The sequence below is a fragment of the Pongo abelii genome, chromosome 6 (assembly GCF_028885655.2).
Source record: "Pongo abelii isolate AG06213 chromosome 6, NHGRI_mPonAbe1-v2.0_pri, whole genome shotgun sequence".
Taxonomy (NCBI): domain Eukaryota; kingdom Metazoa; phylum Chordata; class Mammalia; order Primates; family Hominidae; genus Pongo; species Pongo abelii.
In genome coordinates this window covers 140,851,161-140,866,942 of record NC_071991.2, presented here as the reverse complement: position 1 = coordinate 140,866,942, position 15,782 = coordinate 140,851,161, and the positions used below count along the sequence as shown (strand labels likewise).

Genomic DNA, 15,782 nt, shown 5'->3' with positions numbered 1-15,782 from the left:
TGAAATACACATTATTATTAACTATAGTCACCATGCTGAGCAATAGATCTCAAAAACATATTCCTTTTTTTCTAATAGAAACCTTGTGCTCTTTCTGCAGTATCTTCTCATTTCCCCTCCTGCAGTGAATTCTATTTTATGTTGCCTTGGCATCGATTTTGAATAAAAGTTTAACTTTCTCACACCAGAAGCAGAACTCAGTCACCCTTGACAGAGTTTCTAGTTCTACCTCACATCCAAATGGCTCAAGCCGGTGGCCAGAGATAAGAATTCAGAGACATCTCTCCGGCCTGGAAGACTGGGCTCTCTCCTTTCTCACTGTTTCCTTTAAATGGGCCATTTAGGCATTTTCCAGTGAATTTAAAGTGCCCCCAATCCTAGTCCTCATATATACAGCTAGTTGCCATGGGCTTCTCTCTCTCTGCCTAACTCTTCCTTCCTGCCTCTCATGACCAGGGATGGAGGATTGCCCTCTTCATTCATTACATCTCCTTGCCCAATATCTGTAAGCAAAAATTGCTGAACTTGTCTCCTATTTTGGTGGTGAATTGAGTTTGTGCCTCCCCTCTGAAGGACTAGGAGATGCCCCAAGTTGGGTTTTCCCTGAGATGCTGAGGAGAACACAAGGTCAGGCGCCCAGCACCAGAGTGATCGCCAGGCAGGCATAAACTGGGCATGGCTCAGACAAGGGTCACAAGAGTGTCTGCCAGTATAAAAGAGTGTTCTGTGTGAGGGATCCCCTGAACCCAGGCTGAAAAGTAGGCATTAGTCCACTGCCTGGTTAAAAAAAGTATCCTGTGAAAGGACATGGTAAACATCCCTATCCAGTTCCCGTTCATTTCCTGTTAGGGGCAGTGTTGCTAGCCACTCTGGTACTGGAACCCCAGTTTGGCTGGGGCTCTCAAAACACCTGCATGCTGTTTTCTATGATGGCTGTACTAATTGACATTCCCACCAATAGTGTACAAGGGTCCCTTCTTCTCCACATCCGCGCCAACACTTGTTTTTCATCTTTTTAATAATAGCTATTCTAACAGTGTGAGGTACTGTCTCATTGTGGTTTTAATTTGCATTTCCCTAATAATCAATGATGTTGAGCATTTATTTATTTATTTTTATTTTTATTTTTATTTTTTTGAGACAGAGTCTTGCTCTTTCGCCAGGCTGGAGTGCAGTGGTGCGATCTCAGCTCACTGCAACCTCCGTCTCCTGGATTCAAGCAATTCTCCTGCCTCCAAGCAATTCTCTTGCCTCAGCCTCCCGAGTAGCTGGGACTACAGGCGCATGCCACCGTGCCCAGCTAATTTTCATATTTTTAGTAGAGATGGGGTTTCACCATGTTGGCCAGCATGGCCTCTATCTCTTGACCTCGTGATCCGCCTGCCTCGGCCTCCCAAAGTGCTGGGATTACAGGTGTGAGCCACTGCACCCGACCACATTTATTTTATACATATCTGTTGGCCATTTGTATGTCTTCTTTTGAGAAATATCTACTCAGGTTCTTTGCCCAGTTTTAAATCATGTTATTTGTTTTCCTGCTTTTGAGTTGTGTGAGTTCCTTATATAGCCTGAATATTAACCCCTTATCAGATGTGTGGTTTGCAAGTATTTCCTCCCATGCTGTGAGTTGTCTCTTCACTCTGTTAATTGTTTTCTTTGCTGTTCAAAAGCTATTTAGTTTGATGCAATCCCATTCGTCTATTTTTGCTCATGTTGCCTGTGCTTTTGGGGTCATATCCAGAAAATTGTTGCCCAGACTGATGTTGTGGAGGTTTTTTCTCTGTTTTCTTCTAGTAGTTTTATAGTTTCAGGCCCTATATTTAAGTCTTTAATATATTTTGTATTGATTTTTGTATATGGTGTAAGATAATAATCCAATTTTATTTTTCCACTTGTGAGTATCCAGTGTTCCAGCACCATCTTTTGAAGAGCTTATCTTTTCTCCCTTGTTTGTTCTAGGCACCGTAAGCAAAAAGGAAGTTAGCCACACATGGTGGCTCATAACTATAGTCTCGGCTACGTGGGAGGCAAGGGGAGAGGATCTCTTGAGCCCAGGAGTTCGAGGCCAGCCTAGGCAATGTAGTAAGACCCTGTTCTTAAATTTTTTTAAAAAGCAATTGTCTATAAATGTGTGTGTTTATTTCTGAGCTCTGAATCCTGCTGTGTTGGTCAATGTGTCTGTTTTTATATTATGCTCTTTTGATTACTATAGCTTTCTAGTATATTTTGATGTCAAGAAGTGTGATACCTCCAGCTTTGTTCTTTTTGCTCAAGATTGTTTTGCTATCTGGGTATGTTTTAACGGTTCCATACAAATTTAGGGATTTTTTTTTTCTATTTCTGTGAAAAATGACACTGGAATTTTGATAGAGATTGCATTGAATTTGTAAATTGCTTTGGGTAGTATGGACATTTTAACGATATTAATTCTTTCGTGGGACAACTTTCCATTTATTTGTGTCATTTTCAATTTCTTTTATTAGTGTTTTACAGTTTTCACTATACAGATCTTTTACCTCATTTAATCAATTTTTAAAAATTTACACCTAAGTTTTCTTTGTTTTTGTTGTTGCTACTATAAATGGGATTGTTTTCTTAATTTCTTTTTCAGATGGTTCACTGTTGGTGTACAAGAATGCTAGTGATTTTTGTGTATTAATTTTGTATCCAGCAACTTTATTGATATTGCTTATCAGTTCTAACAATTTTTTTGGTGGAATCTCTATAGAGTTTTCTATATATAAGATTGTATCATCAACAAACAGAGACAGTTTTATTTCTCCCTTTCATATTAGGATCCCCTTTATTTCTGTCCCTTGGCTAATTGCTCTGGCTAGGACTTCCAGCACTATGTTGAAAAAAAGTGGTGAGAGTGGGCATTATTTTCTTATTCCTGATGTCAGAGGAAAAGCTTTCAACTTTTCCCCTTGAGTGTGATGTTAGCTGTGAGCTTGTCATATATGGCCTTTATTGTGTTGTGGTATATTCCTTCCATACCTGTTGAGAGTTTTTGTCATCAAGAATATTGAATTTTGTCAAATGCTTTCTACTTCTGTTGAGATGATCATATGGTTTTTGTCCTTCATTTTGTTAATGCGGTGTATTATGTTTACTGATTTGCATATGTTGAACCATCCTTGCATCCCTGGGATAAATCACACTTGCTTATGGTAAACGATCTTTTTAGTGTGCTGTTGAATTAAGTTTATAGTTTTTTGTTGAGGGTTTTTACACCTATGTTTATCAGGGATATTGGCCTACAGTTTTCTTTTCTTGTACTGTCCTTGTCTGGCTTTAGTATGAGGGTAATGCTGGCTTGTAAAATGGGTATGGAAGTGTTCCCTTCACTTCAATTTTTTTTGGAAGAGTTTAAAAAGAATTGTTATTTGATATGGTTTGGATGTTTGTCTCCTCCAAAATCTCACCTTAAAATGTGATCTCTGGTGTTGGAGGTGGTGCCCAGTGGGAGATGTTGTTTCATGAGGGCAGATCTCTCATGAATAGAGTGGCTTAGTGCTGTCTCCTTGGTGATGAGTGAGTTCTTGCTGTGTGAGTCCACACAAGAGCAGATTGTTTAAAAGGACCTGGCATCTTGCTTGCTCCCTCTCTCACCATGTGACATGCTGCCTCCCCTTTGCCTTCTACCGTGATTGTAAGCTTCCTGAGGCCCCACCAGAAACAGATGCTGGCATTGTGCTTTTTGTACAGCCTGTAGAACTGTGAGCCAAATAAACCACTTTTCTTCGTAAATTATCCAGTCTTAGGTATTCCTTAATAGCAACATGAATGGACTAATACAGTATTAGTTTTTTATATGTTTGCTAGAATTCAGCTGTGAAGCCATCTGGTCCTGGGCTCTTTTTGATGAGAGACTTTCTATTACCAACTCAAACATCTTACTCATTCTTAGTATACTGAGATTTTCTATTTATTCATGATTCAGTCTTAGTAGGTTGCATATGTCTAGAATTTATCCATTTTTTTTCTGTTATCCTATTTGTTAGAATATAATTGTTCTTAGTAGTTTCTTATGATCCTTTGTATTCTGTACTATTTGTTATGTTTCCTCTTTCATTTCTGATTTTATTTGAGTAGTCTTTTTTTTCCCTAGTCTGGCTAAGGTTTTTTTCACTTTTGTTTATATTTTCAAAAAGACCCAACTGTTTTGTTTATTTTATTTTATCATAACTTATTTTATTTTTTAGAGACAGGGTCTTGCTCTGTCACTCAGGCTGGAGTGCAATGGTACAATCTTAGATAACTGCAGTCTCGACCTCCTGGGCCCAAGTGATCCTCCCGCCTCAGCCTCCCAAGTTGTTGGGGCTGTAGGCACTTATGGCCATGCCTGGCTAATTTTTGTATTTTTTTTTTTTTTTGTAGAGATGGAGTTTTGCCATGTTGCCCAGGTTGGTCTCAGACTCCTGCAATCTGCCTGCCTCGGCCTCCCAAAGTGCTGGGGTTACAGGTGTGAGCCACCATGCCTGGCCAATTTTGTTGATTTTATCTATTGTTTTTCTAATTACTATTTTATTTATTTCCACTCTGCTGTTTGTTATTACCTTTTTTCTGCTTACTTTGGGCTTAGTTTGTTCCTTTTCTAGTTTGTTAGGTATATTAGATCGCTCATTTGAGCTCTTTCTTCCTTTTTGATATAGGTGTTTATTGCTATAAAGTTTCTTCTTAGAACTGCTTTTGCCACATCCCATGAGTTTTGATATGTTGTGCTTCAATTTTATTTGTCTCAGAATATTTTTCAATTTCCTTTTGATTTCTTCTTTGATCTAATGATTGTTCAGAGTGTGCTCTTTAGTTTTCATATATGTGTGAATTTTTGAAGATTTCTCCTGTTATTGATTTCTAGTATCATACTACTGTAATCATAAAATATACTTGTTATGATTTTAATCCTCTTGAATTTGTTAAGCCTCATTTTGTGGCTATATAAGTCAGTTCTCACACTGCTATAAAGAAATACCTGAGACTGGGTAATTTATAAAGAAAAGAGGTTTAATTGGCTCACAGTTCCACAGGCTGTATAGGAAGAATGGCAGGAAACTTACAATCATGGCAGAAGGTAAAGGGGAAGCAGGCACATCTTACGTGCCTAGAGCAGGAGGAAGAGAGAAGGGGGAGGTACTGAACACTTTTAAACAACCAGATCTCATGATAACTCACTACCACAAGAACAGATCCAGGGGGAAATCCACCACTGTGATCCAATCACCTCCAACCAGGCCCCACCTCCGACACTGGGGATTATTACAATTTGACATGAGATTTGGGCAGGGACACAGACCCAAACCATATCAGTGGCCTAACATTTAGAGCCATCTTAGATAATGTTCTGTGTGCACTTGAGAAGAATGTATATTTTGTTGCTGTTGGAGGAAATGTTCTGTATATGTGTATTAGTTCCATTTAGCCTAACTTGTAATTCAAAGCCAATGTTATCTTACTGATTTTCTGTCTAGATGATCTGTCCATTGTTCAAAGTGGAGTGTTGAAGTTACCTACTATTATTATATTGCAGTCTATCTTTCCCTCCAGATTATTTGTTTATTTATTTGAGATAGAGTCTTGTTTTGTCACCCAGGCTGGAGTGCAGTGGTGTGATCTTGGCTCACTGCAGCCTCGACCTTCTGGGGTCAAATGATCTTCCCACCTCCTGAGTAGCTGGGCCTACAGATGTGCACTGCCATGTCTGGCTAATTTTGTTTATGTTTTGTAGAGATGAGGTCTCACTATGTTGTCCAGGCTGGTTTCAAACTCCTGGGCTCAAGGAATCCTCCTGCCTCAGCCTCCCAAAGTGCTGGGATTATAGACGTGAGCCACCACACCCAGCCTGCATTCAGATCATTTAATAGTTGCTTTTTATATTTAGATGTTCTAATGTTGGGTGCATATGTATTCACACTTGTTTTGTCCTCTTCATGAATTGAACCCCCTATTATTATATAATGACCTTCTTTGTCTTTTTTTTTTTTTTTTACAGTTTTTGACTTAGTCTATTAGGTCTGATATCAGTACAGCTACTACTGCTCTCTTTTGGCTTCCATTTGCATGGAATATCTTTTTTCATCCCTTTGCTTTAAGTCTTTGTGTATTTTTACTAATAATGTGAGCCTCTTGTGGGCTACATGTTTTTTTTTTTTTTTTAATCCACTCAGTTACTTTCTTTTGATTGGATAATTTAATTGCTTTTTATTTAAGGTAATTATTTAATAGGTGTGGACTTCCTACTGCTATGTTGTAACTTGTTTTCTTGTCGTTTTTCTTTTTTCGTCCCTTGCTATTTTTTTTTTTGTGGTTTGGTGGTTTCTTGTAGTGATATGCTTTGAATTATTTCTTTTTATGTTTTGTGCAACTACTATAGGTTTTTGTTTTTGCTTTGTAGTTACCATGAGGCTTACATGAAACATCTTATAATAGGCTATTTTAAACAGATAAGAACTTAACTCTATTCACATACAAAAATTCCACACTTTTACCGCCACCACCCTTATAATATTGATATAAAATTTTACATCTTTCTGTAATTTGTATTCCTTAACAATTTATTGCAGCTATAGTTGTTTTTAATACTTTTATCTTTTAACCCTCATAGTAGAGATAAAATTGCTTTATACACCACCATTAGAGTAGTAGAGTATCCTGAATATGCTCATTGAGTTTTATATTTTCATATGCTTTGTTATTAATTAAATGCTTTTTATTTCATCTTAAAGAACTCTTTTTTTAGCAATTCCTGCATGATTACTAGGCAGGACTAGTAATGATGAACACCCTTAAATTTTGTTTGTCTGGTAAAGTTTTTATTCTCCCTTATTTCAGAAGGACTTCTTCTGGTTATATTCTTGTTTGGCACTGTTTTCCTTCAGCACTTTGAGTATATTATCCCACTCTGTCCTTATCTGCAGGGTTTTTGCTGAGACATCCACTGCTAGTCACATTGAGATTCCTTAAGATGTGATATTTCTTTATCTCTTTCTGCTTTCAGAGTTCTTTCTGTCTTTAATTTTTGACAGTTTGATTATGATATGTCTTTTTGAACACCTCTTTGAGTTGAATTTTGTTGGAGACCTCTGAGCTCGCTGTACCTGGGTATTGACATCTTTCCCTAGATTTGGGAAGTTTTCAACCATTTTTTAAAAAATGCTTTCTGGCACTTTCTCTCTTTCTCCACTTTCTGCCACTTCTATTTTTACTTATTTATTTATTTGAGACAGGATCTCTCTCTGTTATCCAGGCTGGAGTGCAGTGACATGATCATAGCTCACCATAACCTCGAACACCTTGGCTCAAGCTCATCTTCTGGAATAGCTGGGACTACAGATGTGTGCCACCATGCCTGGCTAATTTTATTTTTGTAGAGATGGAGGTCTTGCTATGTTGCCCAGGCTGGTTTTGAACTCCTCGCCTCAAGCGATCCTCCCAGTGCCACTTTTATTATGTAAATTTAGTTATCTTGATGGTATCCTATAATTCCCAAAGGCTTTCTGTCTTCATTTTATTCTCTTTTCTTTCTTCCCTGAGTAATTTCAAATGTACCATCTTCAACCTCACTGATTCCTTCTTCTGCTTGATTGAGTCTGCCATTGAAGAGTTTTATTGAATTTTTCAGCTCATTTATTATATTCTTTATCTCTAAAATTTCTATTTTTATTGTTTTTATTTCTTTGCCAAACTTTTTGTTTTGTTTGTGTATTGTATTTTAAATTTTATTTAATTTTCTATTCATGTTTTCTTGTAGTTCCCTGAGCTTCTTGAAGAGGATTTTTTTCTGAAGTTTTTGTCAGTCATCTAGGGTCTGTTTCCTAGATGAGTGGTACTGCTATTTGAAATTTTATAGATCTTCATTTTTTTAGGGTCCATTATTGGAGCATTATGAATTTCTTTGGTGGTGTCATATTTCTCTGTTTTTTTGTAATTCTGTGTCTTTGTGTCAATGTCTGCACATTTGAGGAATCACCCACCTTGTCTGGTTTTTGCTGGTGTTCTGCACTGGGGACGGAGCTTCGCTATTTAGCCTGGCCTGTGTTTCTGAACAGGTCAGCTGGTAGTGACCCTATGCAGGCAGACCTTGCTCTTGGGTTCTTTGGTTGGGCTGAGCTGCTGCCTGAGCTCAAAGGTCAGCTGGAGCTGTTGGCTGTACTCTGCACTCTAGTGAGAGCGCTGGCTGGGCTTTGTGTTTAGGTAGAACTTGTGGCTAGGCTCTGCAATCATGTCTGATTGAGCATATTTGCAGGCTCTTTTTCATAGGTTAGTGGTATGCTGTTTGGAATCTGGCCAGACAGGGCTACAGGCTGGGCCTTAGCCTTAGGGCTGGATGAGTCTCTGAGGTCACTGCTTGCCCACTTGGGATGGGCAAGGCCAGAGGCTATGCTCTACAGATATGCACAGTTTCAAGCTTTCCTCCCTCCCCAGGCCTGGAAAGAACTTCAGGTTGGGCTCTGAAGCAGGGAAGGGTCATTGCTTGACCACAAGAGTTGGGTGCAGCCAAATGCTCTGCTCTGCAAATATGTGGGGACATGAACTTCCCTTCCTATGAGGTTATAAATTACAACACTTTTTGTAATAGCAACAGATTGGAAAGCACCTAATGTTCATTGTTACGGGACTAATTCAATACATCAATATTTAGAATATCTTGCATCTTTAAAAAGAATTTGGAAGCTCTTTTATATTACTATTTAATGATATTCCATATATTAATAAGTGAAAAAAGCAAGATGTAAGATGATGCATATTATTATCTTAAAAGTTGGAAATATTCTGTAAATGTGTGAAATACACATGTATGTATATACTTCCTGATATTGCTTAATGGAGTGACAAAGAACTGACAAAATTGTTGCTTTTGAGGAGGAAACATAGGTGAGTGAGTACCAGGGTATGAGGGAGAGTTTTTGTTGTATATGACATTTAAAACTCATTAAATTTTTGACCCATGTAAGTAAATTATCTACCGAGAAAGAAGCACAGATATGAAGGAAAGAAGGAGGGAGGAATGGGCGTAGGGAAAGATGAAGGGAGGAAGGAGGGAAAAAAAGCAATGAAGAAAGGAAGAAAATTGCCCTTAGGAAATTATACTGGCAGAAGGGGGAGGGAATTAGAAGGAGGCTGTTATTATTTATGTGATTTTCTTTTACCATTTGTATATTTTACCTGGATTTAAGGAAAATGTCAATTATGAAGGCCGTATAGCAACATCTGTGACAGAGTGTTAAGATACAATATTTGCCAAGATACCACTGAGTACTGAGTATTTACATTACTGGTTCTCAACACTTGACATTTTCCTAAGGATTTATCAATGGTTATATGAAACTCGGTGTGCTAGCTTTCTCACTTAAGAAAACATTCCAAATGTAAGAGAGTGAAATTGACATTATTATAATTCTAATCTTGGGTGTGCTATGCTATATTAAAAGAGATAAACCTTAGCAAACTGGGGTACTTTAAATATGATTAATAACAAGGTTAGGTAGAACATCTCACAGTTCATCGGGACATATCAGTGTGACAATATTGAAGCTGAGAACAACTAATATATACTGTAATTATATCCTTATAAAATATGTATTCAGATGGACAAAAACAAAAGAAAATAAAAAAATAAAAATAGCTGTATTACATATCGTGTAATTTCTCCTAATTTCCCAGACTGTAAGGTCTTTTCCTTCCTTCCTTCCTTCCTTCCTTCCTTCCTCCCTTCCTCCCTTCCTCCCTCCCTCTCCCTCCCTCCTTCCTCCTTCTCTCTTTCTTTTTTCTTTCTTTCTTTCTTTCTATCTTTCTTTCTTTCTTTCCTTCCTTCTTTCCTTCCTTCCTTTTCTTTCTTTTTCTTTCTTTCTTTCTTCAGCTTTATTGAGGTTTAACTGACACATAATAAACTGCACATATTTAAAGTATATGCCTTGATAAGTTTTGACATGTGTATATCCCTGTTAACTTGCCACCACAATCAAGACAATGAACATTTATGTCACCCTCCTTCCAAATTTCCTTATGACCCTTTTCAATCCCTTCCTCCATTTCTCTCTGCCCTCCATCCCCACTGATCTGGTGTCTGTCATTATAGGTTATCTTATAAATATATATTTTTGTACATTAAATGTTTTTATGCTCCAATATAAACTTGAGAAGCCAGATCATTGTTTCATATTGTCACATTTGGGAGGCAGACTCCTGAAGATTACAGTGGAGGAGCTTTATCAGGGATTGATTTTATGATCAACACCTCTGGAGAGGAAGTGATGGGATGGAAAGAGAAGGGAAGGAAATGAGAGAGTCAGGAGGAGGGAGAGGTTGGCTGTGGTGCTGTGATGCTGTCTTAGCAAAGGACCCTGTCAGTTCTACAAGGAATTCTGAGATTGTACTGAGTTCCGGTGAATTGGCTGGGACTTTACATCCCCTTATGAGCTAGTCTCAGGTTATGCGCTGCCCTGGGAAGGGGCCCTGACCTTGGCTGAGGTGACTCTTCAGCTCAGGGCTGACAGCTGGAGGCTGCTGGCAGCACCTCACCTGCTTGGGTTTATGTCTAAGGGAGCCTGTGCAGAACATCAGTGCCCTCAATGCAATAATCCTGGTATTTCTCCCATTCTGAGCCGTTCTTTGAAAACACAGTTGTTAGAGAAACAAAGTTGAAATGTAGGAAGGGAAGGGATATGGAAATATTTTCAGAGACTTTTCTTTTTTTAAAAGAATTTGAAAGGACAGTGAGAACAATCCTTAAATTCATGTCAGAAAAGCGGATTCATTTGTTCATTAATTCACACGTTTATTCATTTCACTAGTGCAGGATTTCTCAACCTCAGCATATTGACACATTGGAATGGATAATTATTGGTTGTGGGGGCTGTTGTGTTTATTGTAAAATGTTTTTGTAACATTTCTGGCCTCTACCCACTGGATGCCACTAGGTGCCCAGGTGTGACGACCAAATATTACACTAAATGAAAGAAGATGGATGCAAAATACTATGTGTTATACAATTTCATTTGCATAACATTTTCAGAATAGACATGAAGCAAATCAGTGGTTTCTCCTAAGGCTGTCAGTGAGAGTGGGGATTGACTGAACATTGGCATGAGGGAACTTTTAAGGTGACAAAATTGCCAAGTGTTTCCTGGTGGCATCAAAATCACCCTGGTTGCAAACTTACGCTGGTGTCTATTGAGTGTCTCCTCTGCCTCATGCACTGTTCTGAGTGCTTGGGGATATAAGCACTCCATCTGATGTGGGAGTCAAAAGGCAAAACATCAATTGGCAAATTCAATACAAAGTGTGTTTTGTGTGTGTGTGTGTGTGTGTGTGTGGGTGTGTGTTGATGGAAGGAGTGTTAAGGACGTTGAGAAAGAATCAGGGAATGCTTCTCAGAGGAAGTAACCCTAAATGAAGACTTGAACTGTAGGTAGGAAGTAAGTAGACCATGGATAGCACTGTAGTCAGGGTTGGAATTATAGAATACAATAGACTGCATAGCTTATAAACAGCAGACATTTATTTCTCGTAGGTCTGGAGGCTGGGAAGTCCAAGATCAAGGAGCTGGCAGATATGGTGTCTGATGAGGGCTCACTTTCTGGCTCACAAATGGCCATCTCCTCCCTGTGTCCTTCCTTGGTAGAAAGGACAGGGAACTCTCTGGGTCTCTTTCATAAGGCCACCCACCTGATTTATGAGGGCTCCACCCTCGTGACCTAATCATTTTCCAAAGCCCCCACTTCCTAATACCATCACCTTGGGGGTTAGGATTCTAACCTATGAGTTTTGTGGGAACACACACATTCAGCCAATAGCAGAGAGGAAGAGCAGATAGATATTCCATACAGAGCCAGCAACGTATGCAAAAGCCCATTGTCTGGAGTCTTGAGGAACTGAGAGAAGTTCTCCTTAGCTGAAGGATTTGAAGGAGGGCAATGGTGAGAGATGAGGCTGGAGCTACGGCAGGTAGAGGCAAGGCAAAGTCATGTGACAAGATTTACAATCTCTCCTGGAATAACCTCAAGCTTAGTGTGATCTTAAAAATGTATTTTATAGAAAAGAAGTAATTTCATTGCCTAAGTACTCAGAATTGCTTCCTGTTGGTGTAGAAAAACATACAGGAACTGTTAGTAATTTACTCTTGCGATGAATCACACAGCCACATTTATTTTTATTGTTTGGCAAACACACATGCAGCTTACTACATCAGTCACTCTTCTAAGTATTTATAAATATTAACTAATTTAATCCTTTTAACAACCCTACAAGGTAAGTACCATTTTTTAGCAACTTGATGTATTTGCCATAAAACTCACCCATTGTAAGTGTACCATTCAATAGTTTTTAGTATATTTATACAGTTGTGTAACCATCACTACAATTCAGCCTTAGAATGTTTTCATCATCTCAAAGTCTTTTCTTTTTTTCTTTGGTGCTACTTTGTAGTCAATCCTGGTTGAGAACCTGCACTCAATCCCACTCCCACCTCCTCAGAAACCATGGATCTTCTTTTTGTCTCTATAGATTTGCCCTTTCTGGAAATTTCATATAAATGGAATCATGCAATATGTAGGTTTTTTTTGCATCTGACTTTTTTTCTACTTAGCATAATGTTCTTGAAGTTCATCTATGTTGTAGCATGTATTTATAGTTTTAAACATTTTATTGCTGAATAGTATTCCATTGTGTGGATGTACCACATTGTTGATGGTCATTTGGATTGTTTCAGGTTGTTGTCCATTATGAATAGTGCTGCTGTAAATATTTGCATTCAAGTCTTGGCATAGACATATGTGTTCTTTTGGATGTGTTCTTTTGGGTAGATACCTAGGAATGGAATTACTAGGTCTAATGGTAGGTCTATGTTTAACTTTTTATTTTTATATTTTATTTATTTATTTATTTATTTTTTAATTGTTTTTATTATTATACTTAAGTTTTAGGGTACATGTGCACAATGTTCAGGTTAGTTACATATGTATACATGTGCCATGCTGGTGTACTGCACCCATTAACTCATCATTTAGCGTTAGGTATATCTCCCAGTGCTATCCCTCCCCCCTCCCCCCACCCCACAACAGTCCCCAGAGTGTGATGTTCCCCTTCCTGTGTCCATGTGTTCTCATTGTTCAACTCCCATCTATGAGTGAGAACATGCGGTGTTTGGTTTTTTGTCCTTGCGATAGTTTACTGAGAATGATGATTTCCAATTTCATCCATGTCCCTACAAAGGACATGAACTCATCATTTTTTATGGCTGCATAGTATTCCATGGTGTATATGTGCCACATTTTCTTAATCCAGTCTATCATTGTTGGACATTTGGGTTGGTTCCAAGTCTTTGCTATTGTGAATAGTGCCGCAATAAACATACGTGTGCATGTGTATTTATAGCAGCATGATTTATAATCCTTTGGGTATATACCCAGTAATGGGATGGCTGGGTCAAATGGTATTTCTAGTTCTAGATCCCTGAGGAATCACCACACTGACTTCCACAATGGTTGAACTAGTTTACAGTCCCACCAACAGTGTAAAAGTGTTCCTGTTTCTCCACATCCTCTCCAGCACCTGTTGTTTCCTGACTTTTTAATGATGGCCATTGTAACTGGTGTGAGATGGTATCTCATTGTGGTTTTGATTTGCATTTCTCTGATGGCCAGTGATGATGACCATTTTTTCATGTGTCTTTTGGCTGCATAAATGTCTTCTTTTGAGAAGTGTCTGTTCATATCCTTTGCCCACTTTTTGATGGGGTTGTTTGTTTTTTTCTTGTAAATTTGTTGGAGTTCATTGTAGATTCTGGATATTAGCCCTTTGTCAGATGAGTAGGTTGCAAAAATTTTCTCCCATTTTGTAGGTTGCCTGTTCACTCTGATGGTAGTTTCTTTTGCTGTGCAGAAGCTCTTTAGTTTAATTAGATCCCATTTGTCAATTTTGGCTTTTGTTGCCATTGCTTTTGGTGTTTTAGACATGAAGTCCTTGCCCATGCCTGTGTCCTGAATGGTAATGCCTAGGTTTTCTTCTAGGGTTTTTATGGTTTTAGGTCTAAAATTTAAGTCTTTAATCCATCTTGAATTAATTTTTGTATAAGGTGTAAGGAAGGGATCCAGTTTCAGCTTTCTCCATATGGCTAGCCAGTTTTCCCAGCACCATTTATTAAATAGGGAATCCTTTCCCCATTGCTTGTTTTTCTCAGGTTTGTCAAAGATCAGATAGTTGTAGATATGCAGTGTTATTTCTGAGGGCTCTGTTCTGTTCCATTGATCTATATCTCTGTTTTGGTACCAGTACCATGCTGTTTTGGTTACTGTAGCCTTGTAGTATAGTTTCAAGTCAGGTAGCATGATGCCTCCAGCTTTGTTCTTTTGGCTTAGGATTGACTTGGCAATGTGGGCTCTTTTTTGGTTCCATATGAACTTTAAAGTAGTTTTTTCCAATTCTGTGAGGAAAGTCACTGGTAGCTTGATGGGGATGGCATTGAATCTATAAATTACCTTGGGCAGTATGGCCATTTTCACAATATTGATTCTTCCTACCCATGAGCATGGAATGTTCTTCCATTTGTTTGTGTCCTCTTTTATTTCATTGAGCTGTGGTTTGTAGTTCTCCTTGAAGAGGTCCTTCATGTCCCTTGTAAGTTGGATTCCTAGGTATTTTATTCTCTTTGAAGCAATTGTGAATGGGAGTTCACTCATGATTTGGCTGTTTGTCTGTTATTGGTGTATAAGAATGCTTGTGATTTTTGTACATTGATTTTGTATCCTGAGACTTTGCTGAAGTTGCTTATCAGCTTAAGGAGATTTTGGGCTGAGACAATGGGGTTTTCTAGAGATACAATCATGTCATCTGCAAACAGGGACAATTTGACTTCCTCTTTTCCTAATTGAATACCCTTTATTTCCTTGTCCTGCCTAATTGCCCTGGCCAGAACTTCCAACACTATGTTGAATAGGAGTGGTGAGAGAGGGCATCCCTGTCTTGTGCCCGTTTTCAAAGGGAATGCTTCCAGTTTTTGCCCCTTCAGTATGATATTGGCTGTGGGTTTGTCATAGATAGCTCTTATTATTTTGAGATACATCCCATCAATACCTAATTTATTGAGAGTTTTTAGCATAAAGGGTTGTTGAATTTTGTCAAAGGCCTTTTCTGCATCTATTGAGATAATCATGTGGTTTTTGTCTTTGGTTCTGTTTATATGCTGGATTACATTTATTGATTTGCATATATTGAACCAGCCTTGCATCCCAGGGATGAAGCCCGCTTGATCATGGTGGATAAGCCTTTTGATGTGCTGCTGGATTCGGTTTGCCAATATTTTATTGAGGATTTTTGCATCAATGTTCATCAAGGATATTGGTCTAAAATTCTCTTTTTTGGTTGTGTCTCTGCCCAGCATTGGTATCAGGATGATGCTGGCCTCATAAAATGAGTTAGGGAGGATTCCCTCTTTTTCTATTGATTGGAATAGTTTCAGAAGGAAAGGTACCAGTTCCTCCTTGTACCTCTGGTAGAATTCGGCTGTGAATCCATCTGGTCCTGGACTCTTTTTGGTTGGTAAGCTATTGATTATTGCCACAATTTCAGCTCCTGTTATTGGTCTATTCAGAGATTCAACTTCTTCCTGGTTTAGTCTTGGGAGGGTGTATGTGTCGAGGAATTTATCCATTTCTTCTAGATTTTCTAGTTTATTTGCGTAGAGGTGTTTGTAGTATTCTCTGATGGTAGTTTGTATTTCTGTGGGATCGGTGGTGATATCCCCTTTATCATTTTTTATTGCGTCTATTTGATTCTTCTCTCCT

General features: G+C 38.4%; 1 long non-coding RNA gene across 2 annotated transcripts in view; it reads left to right on the top strand.

The window, feature by feature from the left end:
• Nucleotides 1–15,782, top strand: part of LOC129060506 (uncharacterized) — a 253,030-nt gene that overhangs the window by 30,567 nt on the left and 206,681 nt on the right. For both annotated transcript variants that reach the window (XR_008527290.2, XR_008527289.1), the window contains exon 3: nucleotides 1,960–2,082. This is a non-coding gene — a long non-coding RNA (uncharacterized LOC129060506). The remainder of the gene's footprint in view (nucleotides 1–1,959; nucleotides 2,083–15,782) is intronic.